Genomic DNA, 18,336 nt, shown 5'->3' on the forward strand with positions numbered 1-18,336 from the left:
ACAACAAAATCAAATCAACCACCTCCTAGTCCGACAATCAATATGCATCCATTCTCAACACTCAACACAATCACATCGTTTTGGTATCCAAATGAATCCGGAATGTCACGAAACTTCAGGAGAGGTGTCACAACACTTATGGGCTCAATCATACCAAGTTCTGTCACCATCTAGGAAGATACATAAATCACAATCCATCACAAAAAATGTGCAAAAAATTGAAATAGAAGTACTTGGAAAGATCCTCCTTAAGCATAGAAACACTTATACAAGGTCAAAATATTAAAAAAAACCCATTTTAACTCCCAAATCAAAGCATTTAGCTCACAAACGACTCGTGGCAAACCACAACAGAATTAGAAAGGATTACACTTAGATTGAAGAGCAAGAGACAAGGAACACAATGTACTATTCGGAACACAATTCTGATTACCAGTTCAGGAGAAATGATGCTTACAAATTGTAGTCACAAGACTCTTTAGCAGCATACGTTTTCTTCTCCAAGTTAATGATGATTATCCTTTCAAAACTAAGGGTTTTGAATTTAAAAGTTAGGGGGCTTTTCCATGGCCAACCGGCCTCATACAAGGGGTAGACTCAGAGAACATAAAGAGAATATGGTCTCATCTTCTTCTGATTACAACTCAATTTAGGCAAAGTTACAGGGTTTTTGCCAAAAAAAAATAGAGTATCCGCAAGTTTGGTATGCATACGCGTGCTCGCTTCTATCTACCAAACATTCCTCCCTTCCTATTCATTTGCACGGCCTCGTGCAAGCTGCATCTGAGGGAAGTCACTTTAGTGCCTTCTTTCTAGTGTTGCAGTGAGATTTCTGAACTTTTGCGCTCTAGCTTCGATCTTGACTTTGGCTGCCAGTTCTTTGAAAGGATTATTTGCAATGGTGCTTTGATAGGCAATGTGACGAGCTGTCAGATCTTTCATCATTGGATTGAATATGGAAGAGTTCACTTCGAAGAAACCTATCATGAAAGCTTCTTCAAAGGTCTGCATGTATTGAGATGACAAAAACATGACTCTTGCATATAATCCCATGATAATATTTCTGCTGGGGATTTTTGTCTCCATGTTCCACCAGATGCCCCGTGTGCCCTCAACAAATACCTGTCATGGATGCTTTGCCGCTTCAATGTCTCTGAAGGCTGTAATGCATGTAATGAGCATTTTGGCCATCTTTACCAGTATCTAGCAAGCGAGATATGGGATCTCCTTCATCATGTTGATGACTCCTTTCAGAGTTTGAACCATGTAATTCTCTGATGGGGGGTTGTTATTGATCGGCTTGGCTATGACAGGGTAGTTCAGCACTACCGATCTTTTGCTTTGCCAACCATAAAAACTATCCCAGGATCGCCACCTGTTGATTGGACAGTAAGTGGGGTCGATCCTGAGATGTTGGGGTTCATTCTTGTAATATGTTTCGTCAGTTGGTCACTGATCAAAACATTTCTTTCTCCAGAGGGGTTGATTGTCAAGTACTGTTTCAATCTGAAGAGACATAATTAAGACCTCTCTGTAATCCCCTCTGCTGTTTGGTTCAATTTTTGGGAGCACATTTTGCTGCCATAATCGAACCTCTTGCCGCATCAACAGTAGAGCGATCATTTCGTGCCCAAATGTTTTTACAACCTCATCTGGAGTGATCATGAGGAGGGCAGCTGATTCAAGCACTTTCAACTCATATTCCAAATATGCCTTGTGCAACGGGTCTTTGACTTCTGAGATCCAACGCTGAATTTCATCTTTGGCTGACTCCGAGGTGGATGTTGTGGTTGGACCTGCAGACTCTTGCGTGCCTTTTCTAGTGCTTGGAGTTGCTATCTCCGTTTGTTGAGTTTCAAACTCGACATGATCTGATCTTTCTCCCTGCTCAAATTCTTTGATTTTTGGCCGATCCTTTGTCTGATTGGATTTCAAATCCTCTACTTCCTTTCTTGCCTCAGCCAGCTGCTTTTTCAAGTCTTCAATTTCCTCATCTTTTGCCTGTTGCAGGGCCCTATGACCTGCTGTCATGATCTGTCTATCATATTTTTCTTGTTTTAGGGCTTCTTTTAACTCCTTGATCTCCTGGCTCAAGGAAGTAGAGCCTGCCGCAGTAGTCGAAGAGGAGGGTGTCTCTTGTATTGCCAAGAGTTGAGTGAGAGACCTACTAACCACGGCGTACGAGCCTTGTAGCTTCTCATTTTGTTCCTTTTCCCTGGTTAGATCCTCCTCGAGGCATTGTTGCTCGATCTGTAGAGCCAAGTTCACCTCATTGAAGCTACACTTCTTTATAATAGTAGCTTGCATTTTCTCTTTCTCTCTGCAGCTCCAATTGTGCCTGGACTTGCGCATTCTTTAGTGTCTCTATTTGTTGCATCAATTGCTTGGATTCTGCTGTTGTTCTAGCTACCTCCTTTTTGTTATTTTCCAATTCCAACTCCTTGAGGTTATAAAGATCTCTTTGACATTGAAATTGCAGTTTGATCTGCTCTAGGTGACTGTCAATATCAAAGGAGCTAACCATCTCAGCTCCTTCTTTTATGGCCGCTTGAGTGCATTGTGTTCTTGGCCCCTGCTAATCTGAATGCTCGACCACCTTAGTTTGCTTTTCCTCTTGTTTTAAACCCACTCTTGCATCCGAGGTCGTGGCGGGCTGCGTCCGTGACTCCATTTGTTGATTGCCTTGCTGTTTCATCTGCTTTTCATCGGCTTTTTTCTCCTGTCCTGCACTTTTGTTTTTTTCTTGTTCTGACCTCTCCGAAACTGTCTTAGCATCCTTGGGTGAAATGAGGTCTTGGTCTTGTTCTTCTTGTCTCTCATGTTGTTCCTCACCTTGCAAGAGACTTTTCTCCTCTTTGATTTTGCAAATTCGTCAGATGATTCCAAATTATAGACGCGTTGCTTCTTTGATTCTTCTTGTTGTCTCTGTTCCATCTTTCATTTAAGCTCATTGTGAATTCTTTGTCGCATGGCACTAGAAATTTCTCGTTTCTCTTCAACTTCCTTTCTCTTTTGCTTCTTGATTCCTTCCAAGGCCTCTCTCTGCCTGCGTATTAGAGGAACATGCTCGACTTAGAGGAACATCCTTGATTCTTTCCAAGGCCTCTCTTTGCCTGCGTATTAGAGGAACATCCTCGACTTCATCATCTTCTTTCTCATCATCCACTTTTGTCTCTTGGGTTTGCTGATGATCTTTCTTTTTTTGGCAAAGCTTCTCCCTCAATGCCTGTGCCTCTTCCATTGTTCTTCTGGCATGAGTGATGGGGATAGCTTCTCCCAAATGTGTAGCCTTTTTCTCTAATTGAGTGTATCCTAGGGTGTAAGGGGCATCCTTTTCTTCCTCCAAGGACTGGTATTCCGAAGGAGTATCCCATGGGTTGGATCCCTCCCCTTGGCTGCTGTGAGCATCCGACTCTGTTTTCTCACTGTCCGAATCCCTTAAAGGTGCAGTTTGCCTGGTTTGTTTGACTCCAAGATTCGGTCTTGTAGAAGCCCCTGCCACTCATCTCACGGCTCTTTTTGATCTCTGGATTAGGTCAATTTGCGCTTGGGCAGGTGGTAGATCATCAATCGTGCCCAATGCTTGATAGGCTATTCGTGTGAGCATGGGTCCTCCGTTCATGTAACCTTTACTTCGTTGGCCGCCCTTTAAGTTTGCTTCCACAATCATGTCAAGGAGGTAGTTTCCAAAGTCGCAACTAACCACCCTGCCTTCAGCCAATCCCATCGCCATCACTACTGCCATATTCAATAAGGGTTCAATGTATCTAGGTGGCTTTTGTACCTTGAAATGCTGGGATATAAGATGCAACGACAGTTCCATTTCTGAGTAGATCAGGTGCTGATATGTCAGCTTGTGACCCCATTGCTTCAAAAAGGCCTTATCATTGTCGATTGCCTTTGTTTTCTACAAGAGGTTGTGCGTCCCTTGCGGTAGATGGAGGGCTTGATTTATGATTTCCACTGTAGTTTTTACTTTAAGTACAGTTGCCCCGTCCTTGTCTGTCAGTGTTGATTTCCCATTGTACTGAATTGTGCTTATGATCTCGTGAGCCCGTCTGAAATCCGTTCCCCAAGGAGGCAGTCTCAAGAAATTGTCGAGCTGTAAACACCTGACCCCTGCTTGCACTTCTAGATTTTGGTGCAAAGTCCACATTTCGTGGGGAAAGATGGTGGCCTTTACAATTTCTCCGTCTACGACTTGGAACCTTCCTATGAAAATATTTGCCGGAACTGCTTCAAGTACTTGTTCTGTGAGGTGAGCTTTCTCATTTGATGAGATGTCGGTTATCTCATAGGGTGCCACATGCCACTCCTTCTGTGCTTTCCTTGGAGGCATCCTGTTGCCAATTTTCCAGTGAAATCAAATTTTAGCCATTGATCAAAGTTGTCGGGAAGTGTAAACTTGGCCATAAAATAAAAAGTTGAGCTTAACTCTATCAATAATACTCCAAAATTGGCCAAATTTCACTAGTGCACCTAGGATTACTAAAGGCACAAAAATGTAATGAAACAAATAGATTTTGGCAAAAAGGAACATGAATCGCGATCCATGTTGGGAAACATTTTGAAATTCTAACTTTGGGAAGTTGTCCCTAGGCATAAGGGGATGCTACTGAGCAATTTTCTCTGGATTTAGAGCTAAAGGTACATGGATCGCGATCCATGTTGGGCAAGATTTTGGAAAACTGCTGATACCATCTCCTAAGGTTCATCTTGAGTATGACTTGGTGCAAAAAAATTGGGATTTGGATCAATGGTTTTACACTTGGGCTAAATTTTGAAAATCAGGTATAGATTCAGAGATTTTGGCTTTTGGAAGTGGATTTTCAAGATTCAAATGGTTTGACACTTCATGGCTTGGCTTTCTTGATCATCCTGAATCAAATGGCATGGATTTTACTTAGTTTGGCTCAAAAGGTACATGGATCGCGATCCATGTTGGGAAGCATTTGAACACAATTTTTTTCACATTGGTTCTTATAGGTTTTCCTAGTACAGTGATGAAATTTTTTCAACTTTGGATATGTTTTTCCATGGTTTGCCCCCATTTCTTAGTTTATGGCCATATTTTTTCCGTTCTGACCAAATCTGTTTCTGGCCACCACTTTTGGAATCATGCTTTGCCTGAAATCTCTGCTTGCATTGATTGTTGATGGTTGAGGTTTGTAGTTCATAGATTTGCTTGGTTCCTTGGAAAGTTTCCCTAGACTTTGAAGTCTTTTGGGAAGGCAGACTAAATCTTGCAAGTTTCACCATTTTCCAAGTATACTTTTGCTTGGTTTTGATCCCATCACCCTTCTTAGGTTACGATTTTTTCTTGTTGATAGACTTCGAGGAAAGTTTGAAGTTTTTCAAATTATTTTAGCAGTACTTTTGACCAAAAGACCATTTACAAACTGACTGTAGCAATCTAGGTGGATCTGATGATCTTTAGAGCTTTATTTGTGATCATTTTGCAACCCCAGGACTATTGGTACATTGTCCAGCTAGTGAACCTCTTTGACCTTGATTTTGGCAAAAAAGGTATATATGGATTGCGATTCATGTTGGGAAGCACTTGCAAAAACAGTCATGGGGTTTTGTTCCTGGGCCTCTATAGTTGCTCCTGTAGGAGTTTCCTTGATTTTAGGGTTTTGGGAACATGGATCACGATCCATGTTCCGACACCTTTTTACATTGGTTTTAGTTTGGCTGATTCTGCCAGGTAGTTGGGGTCTATTGATGAAGTTTTTCTTGTTTTTAATGAGTTTTGGACCCCCACATTAGCCTTGTGAGTTTGCCGATTTTGTGACCTTGTACTACTTTGATTTGTTGTTTTGGTACTGTTGATGCCATATGCGTCACACACACATGCTCTTGCAAGGTTAATGATCATATATGTCAAATTTGGTGTAGTGAGATCCACTGATGTGGTCGTAGCAGGCAGAAGCAGTTCCGAAAACACTATGCTCTTGTGGCTCTCTCTCTCTCTCTCTCTCTCTCTCTCTTCTCTCTCTCTCTCTCTCTCTCTCTCTCTCTCTCTCTCTTCTCTCTCTCTCTCTCTCTCTCTCTCTCTCTCTCTCTCTCTCTCTCTCTCTCTCTCTCTCTGAATGCAAATGAGCTCTTGCTACCCTTTTTTGACTATACGATCCCAGTCTACCCGGAATGCCCCATTTATACTTACCTTCATTGTTAATATCTTGTTGGGCACATCACCTACGGTTCGAACCGTTTGTCATTCTGACACTCGGTTTACAAATGGCGTCCGATCTGCAGTTTTGATCCTTCAGAAGTGGGTCCAAAATTCATTTTGTGTTGAATTTTTCCATATTTTCCATGTTTGTAGTCCTTGCTTTGAAGTTTCAGTGTTTGATTTCAAAAGTCAATTCTGACTTTCCTGGCTTGACTTATCAATTTTTTGTTGATCACCTGTCATTTTTTGCGTTTTTGTAAAAGAAAATTAATTACAATGATTATTAGTCGACCAAAATTATCCAAAATTAGTGTCATCTCCCTTATATACATACTCTTATTCTGATATTAGATCGTGACAGTATGGCTCATGATTATGCCAACTAAGAGTCTGTCAGGATCCAAAAACTTGTGTTTTTTAAGGAAACGAAAAGAAATAGGATGATAGTAATGGTATATACAAGTGGTACTCCAACAACTTTTTCCCCCTTCCTAAAGTGAGTCGTTCGTGACGAGCATGTGTCAGAGTGCATGGAAATAAAGCACGTGTCTATGCATAGCCGTATAGGGTGGCTCTATGATGCTTATGGAGGAAATGCATGGGAAAAAAAATTGTTGTGCAAGAGATAGGTGTTGAACAATATGTTCAGTGGCTGTTGGGGGCGAGGTTCTTTGGAAGCTACGTAGCCCGAAAAATAGTAACTGTAGAAGGCGTGCTCTATGTTTGACTGTGCACTGCAAAAGTTTTGATGTTGCCGATGGTGGCAGTTGTTGGCATTTTTTGGGTTGCCATCGAAATTACCGAGGTGGGGATCCACTAGAAGAGGCATCGTGAAGGCGATGTTGTTTTGGTTGCCATACCCATTTTAGTGTGGTTGGATGTCAAAGAGAGTGGTCCATCGGTTTAGGCTGTTTGACAACGGCGGTGGGCAAATCGTGATGGTTTAAATTTTTTGTAGGCAATGTAGGTTTATGGGTATTGATTTGGCACGTAGGTATCCACAATTGCCTGGGCTTGGTTTTCATGATTGATTTGTTGACCCATATTTCCATAACCTTGGTGATGGATGATTGATGATCTGTCGCCTGTGGTGAGGGGAGAGGTGCCCATTCATAGTCTGTTTGTACGAATGGCATGGCTAAAGATTGGCCCTCATAATCGATGCGTAATGTGTTGTCCTGCCAGCTTGGTGTTGCTTGATAAGTGCGCATCCACGACACGCCTAGAATAACTGCTTCGTTGAGATGATGATCTTCGACCACATGAAATTGATGTGGATACACTATTCCATCAATGTTGATTGGAAAATTTATGTGGCCTAGACTATCCATAGTACCTCTGTTGGCGACCATGAACCCCATTGTATTTGGCATTAGAGGTTCCTGTGTGAATTTTTTGAAAGTGGAGTAGTTAACTACATTAGCTCTGGCTCCTGTATCCACTAACGCTCGTTCGGTGGTGCCGTCAGCAAGCCGCAGCTAAATACGCATATCCATTGCTCCTAACCATGTAGTCGTCGTTTATATGGATGATATCGGAGCATGCTGATTAGCCATTTTTGGTTGTTCTTTCCTCTAAAAGTTTGATTATTCCTTGCGTTTCAATATTCTGAGTTTGGCCTCATGCTGTGATTGTTCCCGAATATCCTGTGCTTAACATCTGCGTTGAGCTGCCGAATGGAGTGTTGTGAGTTCGTCTGGTGTCAGTAGAAGAAGATATTTCTTTAGCCTGCAACCCCTCATCCAATTAGGCATCTCCTCTCCTGCCAATGTTGCAAGTTTAACGGCACCACTCTGCGATATATCACAAAAGGCCCCATTCCTCGCTTCTTGACTTTCTTGGAGTGCTATTTCAGGGTGTACATGAGAACTTAATCCCCTTTCTGGAACTCCTTACCAATCACGTGTCGATCATGAAAAGATTTCTTTTTCTTTTTTTGAGCATATATCCCAGTTATCGCTTTGAGTCTAGTTTAATCTAATTGTTCTAGGTTGTCTAGTCTCTCTGATAGCTCATGGCCCGTCCATCCTAATTGTGTTGCCACCCTGAGAGATTTTACTAGAAATCCAATGGTAGTATCACATTAATTCCAAAGACCAGGTTAAATGGAGTCGTGCCAATGGAAGTTTTAAAAGCTACACGGTAAGCCCATAAAGTGGTGTGTAATTTCTGATCCCAATCATTTCTTGAGTCACTGACTATTTTGGTGAGCACGGTACATAGGATTTTGTTAGTGCTGTCTGCCTGTCCGTTGGCTTGCGGATAATAGGGTGCTGACTTCTCGTAGACCACCATGAATTCATCAAGGAGAGTCTCAATGACGTCGTTCACAAAGTTTGTTCCTCTATCACTTACTATTTCAATTGGTAGTCCATACCACGTAAAGAGGTTTTCGAAAAGGAACTGAGTTATAGTCCTTGCATCATTTTTTTGGGTTGCTTTGGTTGCACTACTCGAAACATTGTGGCATGTTCCAGTGGTGGCTGTATTATACATTTATCGTAGGATTTGACATATTGATGGACACTGTATTCCATGTTTGGCTACTAGACGCCCAGTCTTTGTAAACGTTGGCCTGTTTGTATTTCACGAGCGTGAAACCCCGTGTTTTGTATATGAGCTTGTTTGAGGTAGTACGTGATATCTTCAGGTTGTACACATAGTCTCAGTATTCCATCCTTATTGTGTTTGTATAGCCGTCCTGCTAAAAGGATGAGATTTCGTGTTTTGTGTATCATTGAGGGTTGTCTTTCTATCTGCAAAGAGCCGATTGTGAGTAGTGGCATGAACCCTTCACTCCATCACGGCACCATTTCTATGTTGAACGGATATGAATCAGGAAGTTCATCATCGACACCTGCAGGTGCTTCCGCATGAAATAGTCATGAAAGATGATCCGCTCTCTAATATGTGGTCCCCTTTTTTACAACCACCGTGAAGTCGAAATCAAGCAATAGTATAAACCAGCGAACAATTTTTCCAGGGCTACAAGGTTTGTTTACTAGATATAGCACTGCTTGGTAATCGACAAAGAAGACAAACTTATTTGCTAGAAGGTAGTGTCTAAATTTCTTGACAGCATAGATCATTCCCAGGCCCTCTCTTTCCGTAGTGGTATAATTTTGCTCTGCGTTGTTTAGTTGTCGATTGGAGTAGCAAATGGGAAAATCCATTTTCTTCTCCCCTGGCTAGGCTAATATGCACCCAATGACACAGGCTGACACATACACATGGACATGGAAGATTTTGCTCCGGTCAGGGGCTTGCAAAATTGCAAATGAAATCAAATGTTTCTTCAATTTTTGGAAATCTTGCTCACATTTCTCTGTCCATTCAAACTTAGTTATGAGGGCGTACAATGGCTTGGCTATTACAGCATACATATATATGAATCGTCGGTAATATCCGCAATGCCCCATAAATGCTTGCACCTCTTTTATCTTCATTGGTCTCGGTAGTGTAGCAGTTGTCTTCACCTTTTCTTGGTCAGTTGAAATGCCATTTTTTGACACTATGTGACCCAGAATTCTACCCTCTCTCACCATGAAGGCACATTTTTTTGGGTTTAATTAATTAAGCAAATACGATACGTTCTACATTTTTCAAAGACTTTACCCAGATGAGTGATGTGGTCACTTCATTGATGGGAATGAACACAAAGATCATCCATGTAGATCTCCATAAATTGTATGAGATATTCTTTGAATGCGTGGGTCATTAGTCTTTGAAATGTGGCCGGGGCATTGGTCAAGCCGAAGAGCATTACCCTATATGCAAATATATCCCACTTTGTTGAAAAGGTTGTCTTATGTTGATCTTCTGCCTTAATCGTCAGCTGGTTGTAGCCTAAGAACCCATCCAGGAAACTATAGCCCTCTTTTCCTGCTACCCTCTCAATAACATGATCAGTTATTGGTAGTGGATAGTTATCCCTAATGGTGGCTTCATTTACTTCCTTGGCATTTACAAAAATCCGCAGTTTGACATTATTTTTGGGTACCACCACAATCGGGACACCCACTCTGTGTGCTCAATTTCGTAGATAAACTTGGTGTCCTTTAATTTGTCTATTTCCTCCTTGATTTTTTGTGCAAAAGTTTCATTGTAGGTGTAAGGACGTTGTCTACGTGGTCTGGCATTGCTCTTAAGGGGAATCGAGTGCTGACATATCTCAGGATCTATCCCCTTAAGATCTTCGTAAGACCATGTAAAAACATCTTTAAATTGCCTAGGCATATCGACTAGAAGTTGCTCTTCCTCGTCAGTACGGTCGGTGGCAATATAGGCCGGTTAAGGCTCCTCTCCGGGTTCTGCTAAGTCGATGCATTTCGTGTTTTCACGCCTACCATATGAAGTTCCCGGTTCTTTGGGATCTCGTTTGGGTTTTTGCACCACTATCTTCCTATCCTGAATGGTATACTTCTTATAGTGGGATGGTGCATTGAATTTATCATCATGTGATTCCTCATTAGTTTCCATTTTGGTTGTCCAAACTTCTTTCAATGACCGTTTTAAATCATTGTATTTGACTTTGTGTTCCATTTTGGACAGCTTAGATGGTTTTTCAGTATTTTTCTCTTTTTTTTGTTTATGTTTTGATGATGTTTTGGTTGAGTCATGTTTCATGTATCGCCTTGATATCGTGTCCTTGAGGCAGTAAGTCACTTCGACTAATCTCAAGTACTACGTTTTGTCAGTTAACATAGGTATTGGGGACTCATGGTGCTTGTTGTGGCTGTTTTTGCGTTTATCTCGATACCTGCATTGTCTTCGGGGGTTTTGGTTTGGGAAATCATAGTAGATCACTCAGCGATCCTTCCGTTTGATGCTCTGGCCCGAGCTACTGGACAGCTCTTTGTCCACGTTATCCTCTAGCGCCCTATCAGTCGAGTCTTGAAACTCTTCTTCATCATTCGTTTGGACAAGGTCTCTTACAGAGATTTTGTCCATTATGGGTCGGCACTCGGCCATCCCTTCCTTGTCAGGTATGTCTTCCTCAGTCTTCGGAGTTAGGCGAACATTCATCATCTGGAATGGAATGATATCGTACCCTTCCTCGTCACAAAATTTGGTGAGGGTCACTTTGTTGACACAAACATCAAGCGTATCTAGTATTTGTTGCCATCCAAATGGTTCGAATATCTCTTTTGGAAAAGGCTCTGATATGTATGCTTCATCTTGTGCAGTCCTATCAAGAATGCAGTCTTCATTTTTTAGACTTCCAGAATCAAAAGCTTCTCCTGTCCATTGGTAAGCTTTGTTCTGGAGCCAGACTGGTATTCCTCCTTCGTGGTCAGTTGTGGAATGCAGGTCTTCTCCTGGAGCTCTGTCTACATCTTTATAGCTATGATTGGTGACATCAGCTCATGAAGAGTTTTAGTGTCCATCATCTTAGGATTGTCTTTCCAGTGAGATGAAACTTTCCTTACCTTTGATCGAGTTTCAGGGTTACCAATAAATGAAGGTAAAGTCTTCAACGACTGCGGTTTGCTGTCTTCCGATATCAATGTGTCTGCATCTCCATACAATGATTCGATGTCATTTGGGTAGAGCTCATGCTCCAGGTGGATTTCCGGCATAGGAGTTGACATAAGTGTGGTACTCCCGTCCTTCCTATTCCTAATATATTCCCGTCGCTCTTGAGGCCATTGTTCTTCTACCTCCGGAATTGGTAGTGGTGCCTAAGAATGCGTTCCATCTGTTGTTTTGGCTACTACTCTCGTGTCCAAAGGTGTTTCATCGACCGAATTGGGTAGTTTATTCACTCCAATTCCCCTCTCATCCAACTCCCGAATCTTTTCTCGTATGAGTATCTCGATTTTCAAAGTCGTAGGTATTGATGGTTCCATAAGCGCTTGAGTGGCTTGAATGAGCTCCTTGCTCATCTTGAGCCTCTCTTTCTCATACCTTGGATGAGGGTACATTAACCACCGATTCTCTTGGGTCTGATTAGGCTTTACCCTTGCTTCGTAAGCTTTCAAAATTGTGTCCAAGGGTTCAACCACCTTGTCTACTAGGTCTGACCCCCCGGATGGCAGTTTCGACAGTTTCTTTGGCTCGTAGTTACCATTAAGGCCTCTTTCCCTTTGAATTTGTTCCTCCGTTTTCCGCAATTTGGTTTCCAATGCCGTTTTTTCCTTTTCTCTTTTGGCTTTCCTTTTGTTTCGTTTTGCCTTCCAGGATTTTCTAGGGGTTCGGACGGACAAGTTGTCTATCTCTGTCTGGCTGGCCGGAGCACTCTTTGCTACATCATGTGCTTGAGCTCTAGTGCCCGCTTTTATTGGAATGTTCCATTTTGTTTCTGATCCACTTGAGCTTGGCACAATCCCTATTTTGTTCATGGTTGTTTTTATTTATTCTCGGGGTTTTTTGGGCAATGTGGAATAAGATGGTCTGTCGTGCATCCGTTGCAAAATCCAAAAAATCTCACCTGCTCTCCTTTGTTTGGACACGCTCTAGCCCAGTCATCCCCACCACATTCATAGCATGGTCCTACAGGTGGTGGAGAAGCTTGAGGAGCCCCCATTGGTTGTCCTGTTCTAGGAGGGTAGCCTCTAGGTTTGTAGCCCTGATTTGCCATAAACATTAGCATATTCTCATCGACCAGGTAATGATTTTTGGTTGGTTTTGCTATGTATGAGGGCTGAGGAATTTCTTCTTGAATTATCCATGGATTATATCCCTTTGGAGCATATGAATTCCTATCACTTTCCTTTTCATAAGTACTATCTGAATCTTCTAGGTGTGAGATTACCTGGAACATACTCTGATCAGATGGTGGTTCTATAGGTTGAGAAATCTATTCTTGGCACTCGTTCATGTCCATAAGAATCCTCCACTCTTGTTCTCAATGGACTCTCAAGTACAGTCTCAGGTTTGATGTGAGTGGTCGTGGTTTTTTCAGCTTCCGAATTTACATAGTATTGGTGGAGTGATCGTTCAAAATATGTATATCTCTCTAACTCCTTCTGGTCCATTGGGGAGTACTTTTGGCCATACTTGTCCATTATAACCACCTGAATACTTCTACCCTCCATGTAAGTGTAAACATACAAGTTTTTTCGGTCGGTTAATTCCTTGATGCGGGACTCATCACATCTGTAATAGAGTGTTTGGTCTCCATTATTGAACTTATAAAGCCCCACATATTGTTGTCTGTGTTAAGGCGCTCAGTCTCATTTGTGCATCTGAGTACCGCGTTTTGTTTTTCCATTTTGGGTGGTGCATCGGCCGGTTCATTATTTCCAAAGGTAGTAGTGGTCTCTGATTCATGCTTTCTTCTGTTGAGTGATTACTCTCTTGATCAAAGATGTTGTGGTTCCTATTATGGTACAATCTTCCTGATCGCAGATTCATGAAGAATGGGTAGCAAGAAAAATCCAAACCAAGTTACCTCATTAAATAGTTTGAATCTCCCGTTTGTTCCTGCTTGCTGGAAATATCTTCTACTACCTATAACCTGTCAAGAATGTGCTTGATAGCTATGAGCTTACAACTGTTCTTGTCAGTTTTTTCTTTTGTTCGACAAAACCTAGCACACAATTCCCTACACAACCTCCACAATTTTGATCCAATTTCAATTTTGAAAGAAACACCTAGTTGCTATGGCCTAGCTCCTTGTGTGGTAAATTTCTATCTTTGTTCTGGCTCAAAGGTACATGGATTGCGATCCATGTTGGGAATCCATTTGAACTTTTGTTGATACCCTTAGCTTCAACATGGTTAAGGATTCTTATGATATCAAAATTTTTAGAAACGAATCTCTAGGTTGGAAGCTAAGTTGAGTCTGCCACTTTGCCTGAGCTTTTGTCAGTTCTGGGCTTTGGGAAGGGTTTCTTGCACCCAATTTTAACTCTGGAAGGACCACCAGACTCTCTGTGATACTCTCAAGCTATGGTACTAGTTTGTTGTCAATTTGTGTCAGAGGAACATGGATCGTGATTCATGTACTTTTGTGTCAAAATACACTGAATTTTGTCCTACATCTAGTTCTTGGCCTAATGATGCTGCCTATATGGTTTTTGAATGTTTTAAAGCTTTTTAGGACAGGTAAAAGTCAGTTTTAGCGTTTATGTCAGTGGTTTCCTCCCTTGTCCTGATTTTTGCCACCTTTTGTCCTCTTTTTGAGATTTCCTGATAAGGGTCATTTAGGAGAAAGTGTTTCAATTGTTATCAGTTCCCTACTTGTCTTTTATCAGCTCAAACTTCCAAAAAGGTACATGGATCACGATCCATGTTTGGCATGATTTTGGATTGACACTTTGTGAGATGATCACACAAGCTATGATGATGCTATTCCCAAAGTATTTTTGGATTTGGTCAGTTTTTTGCAAACCACTCCTTTTCTGGTATTTTGACCAGCTTTTTTCACTTTTTTTCTATGGATCCTTTTGGAAAAGTTGTCCAACTAGTGATCATGAGTACACTGGTCAAATCTTAATGTCAGATGCCTACCTGCAACATGGATGGCGATCCATGTTGGGAAGCACTTGGGCATGAAATTTGGTTCAGTGGATTCCTTGTTTCTAGTTGGTCCCAATTCTCATCTCTTTTTGGATTTGGCCACTTAAAAGTTCAATTTTTCCTTGTTTCCCCTTTTCTCCAAGGTTTTTTTTTGTCTGATCACCCCAATCTTGAATTTTATGATCTTCTGGTCCTCTTCTTCTCACCAAACTCAATGTTCTGATGCTTGAGAGTCTGTTCTAAGCAGAGGAAATAATTTTAGCACATTTTGCCAAAAAGGTACATAGATCGCGAACCATGTTGGGTAAGATTTTTGTTAGGTTTTTTCATAGTATTTTTCAGCAAGTGTTTTTATCCCTTTCTTGAAAGTTTTACTGGGTTTGGTCTAGTTTTGAAGCTCTGACCATCACTTCTTCAATTTTCCCGAGTTATGGTCTTCAACACCAAAATAAGATTTTCAACATTTGATTCTTTTGGCCACAAATGATGGTGTAATTTGTTACCTAACCTACTCCTACAACTGAAATCAATGTGCAAACATAACTGAGCTTAACGATACAGAAATAACAACAACGTGTGTGGTGGAACAACCCTTTCCAAGCATGTGAAAAATCAAAGAATGAAATACTATCTTGTATCTCACTCACAGCTTTCTTTTCTCTTAAGGAATAGCACTGCCTAGTCTCGGACTCCAGTCGCTATTAACACTAGAATGGTAACCTAACAGGACATAAAAGTGTCCTTTCAGGGTTTTGGGAAAAATTTCCAAAACCATAGTAGATCCACTCATTTTGAAAAATCCTTTCATGAGCTTATAGTTCAATAACTACTACATATGGGAAAAATGAGAAACTTGTAATTTTTCTCATCCCTTAGTCACTACAAGCCTCCAAAGTTTATGGACCAATGCATTTTGCCCAAAACAGCAATTTCTTACGGTTGATTGCATATAAATAAGAGTGGGTATTTTTGTAGGACATAAGATAAAATGCCCCGTTAACTTCAATGGGTTGGTGACCAAAACATATGGTTGCTTTTATCTCACTAATTGTTTTTTGGGTGAAAAAAATAGGTACAAAAAAGTTGCATTTTTGCCATTCTGCAGACCTATCACCAAAGTTTCTATAGTCACTCTCAATACATATACTATATACATGTTTTCTTAGTTCCCTTTGGGCCTTTGGATTCAAAAGGAGCCATGGAGCATGTCAAAAGGATAATGGATCTCTTACAATTGGAACCTTGGGGGCAATGATAAAGTGCTAAATACAGCAAACATGAAAAAACTGGGTTTAGCATTATGACCTCTAGAAACCCATATATAGAAACTACTCAATATCTAGCCAAGTTTGTAGTCTATGATTAGATATGGTTACTACCTACAAAATACACACAATTGGACTAAGAAACTAGCAATATTGAGAAAGTTATACATGCTACTCTAAAATGTATCGTATTCTTCAGCAATCAAAAAACTCAACCATCATCATATACTATGCTATATAGCATATTAGGTCCCCCAAAACTCAAGGAAGATTAGCTTTATGTTATACATTACACTTACACAATCAAAATTGAATTTGGATATCAAGAAAGCCACCAAAAAAATCATAAAAGTGCTAATTTTGGCCAAAAAACAGGATTATGTAATTCTTGTAAATTGGTCATAACTTTCAATTTTAACACTTAGCTCTCCCTACAAGCATCAAAACATGTTGAGAACTATGAAGGCCTAACCTCTAGCCATCTAAACCTCACAAACATGAAGTTTAGAGTGGTATAGTTGCCAAAAATTGAAAAAAAAAACCAAAAATAGGACCCGTTTTTTCACACAGTTTAGGTTCAAAAATGTTGTGCAAGAGTAAGGTTAATGGTGAGATCGATACTCCAAAAAAATGCTAAGTTTTTTTCAGATCATAAGGCAACTTTGTGGATATATAGCACCTAGAAATTCATTTTCATACTCTTCAAATAATTCAAGCAAAATGGTCACTTAACAGGACACAAAAGTGTCCAAGGACATAAAAGTGTCCAAGGACATAAAAGTGTCCTATTACCATTCTAGTGTTAAGCACTAAACCTACGTCTAGCTGCTTCACTGTCTATGGGTAAACGGAACGGGTATCAAAATCCTAAAGGGAGATTTCTCTTTTTGTTTGATTTTTTGTAAAGTGAGTCACTCACCACCTAAGGATCGGTTTCCCCGGCAGCGGAGCCAATGTTAGCGTGTCGCCACGGCGGAAGTTTGTAGCATAGCTCTTTTGCACTAACATAATGTCAATATGCAAGGAAGAGACACGGGGTGGGGCACAGAGACTTAATGAGAGTGTCAATCTCACCAAAGTGAACTCAAAGACTACTCATTCTTACAACAAAAGCAATCAACCACCTCCTAGTCAGACAATCAGTATGTGTCCATTCTCAACACTCAACACAATCACGCCGTTTCGGTATCCAAACGAATCTGGAATGTCACAAAACGTAAGGAGAGGTGTCACAACACTTATGGGCTCAATCATACCAAGTTCTGTCACCATCTAGGCAGGTACATAAATCACCATCCATCACAAAAAATGTGCAGAAAACTGAAACAGAAGTACTTGGAAAGATCCTCCTTACGCATAAGAAACACTTATCCAAGGTCAAAATATTAAAAAATATCCATTTTAACTCTCAAATGAATGCCTTTAGCTCACAAACGACTCATTGGAATCACAACATAATTGGAAATGATTACACTTAGATTGAAGAGCAAGAGACAAGGAACACAATGTACTATTCAGAACAGAATTCTGATTACATGTTCAGGAGAAATGATGATTACAAATTGTAGTCACAAGAAGCTTTAGCAGCGTACATTTTCTTCTCCAAGCTAATGATGATTATTCTTTCAAAACTAAGGGTTTTAACTTTAAAAGTTAGGGGGCTTTCCCATGGCCAACCGGCTTCTTACAAGGGGTAGACTCAGAGAACATAAAGAGAATATGGTCTAATCTTCTTCTGATTACAACTCAATTTAGGCAAAGTTACAGGGTTTTTGTAAAAAAATTAGAGTATCCGTCGGGTTTGTGTGCATACGCTTGCTCGCTCGTATCCACCAATCAAGTACTATGCATGTATTGAAAACGGAGGCCGAAACGAGCCCGATTCAAAAATCTGAGCAGACTAAGCTCTAGGAGATTTCTCAAATTTTTGTCGACCTACGAACGCTCGCCAAATCTTACTGAAATTGAAGAAAATAAGCAGGCGTGCACTGAAGATGTTGGAGACTAAGCTTGGCAGGATGCAAAGTGCTTTGATACCAATTGTTGGAATTAGGGTTGCAAGGAAACGCACAGAGCTTGGAGAAGATGAAGCAAGCTCAAGGCACACAATAGAGAGTGTACTACTTAGTGTTCGATGAAAAGATAGATAGCCCTAGAGTGATGGACGTATATACAATGCACGGGGAAAAAACCTCCTAAAGATGGAAAAAATGCCCCCGACGGTCCTAGTGTGTTCACACACATCACTACCACATGTATATGGTAACAAGGGAGCCTTAAGGTTGAAACGCTATGTAAAATTCTTCCATGTGGAAGAATTACCAACTCACTCGCGACTCTTGCTGATATATATCCAAGGATTGAGAAATATAGATCTTCAAAGGATTTCCATATGAAGAAGCAATCAACTCTAAACAAGTTGACCAAGGAGTC

This window comes from Adiantum capillus-veneris, chromosome 10 (assembly GCF_014529385.1).
Source record: "Adiantum capillus-veneris isolate H3 chromosome 10, ASM1452938v2, whole genome shotgun sequence".
Classification (NCBI taxonomy): domain Eukaryota; kingdom Viridiplantae; phylum Streptophyta; class Polypodiopsida; order Polypodiales; family Pteridaceae; genus Adiantum; species Adiantum capillus-veneris.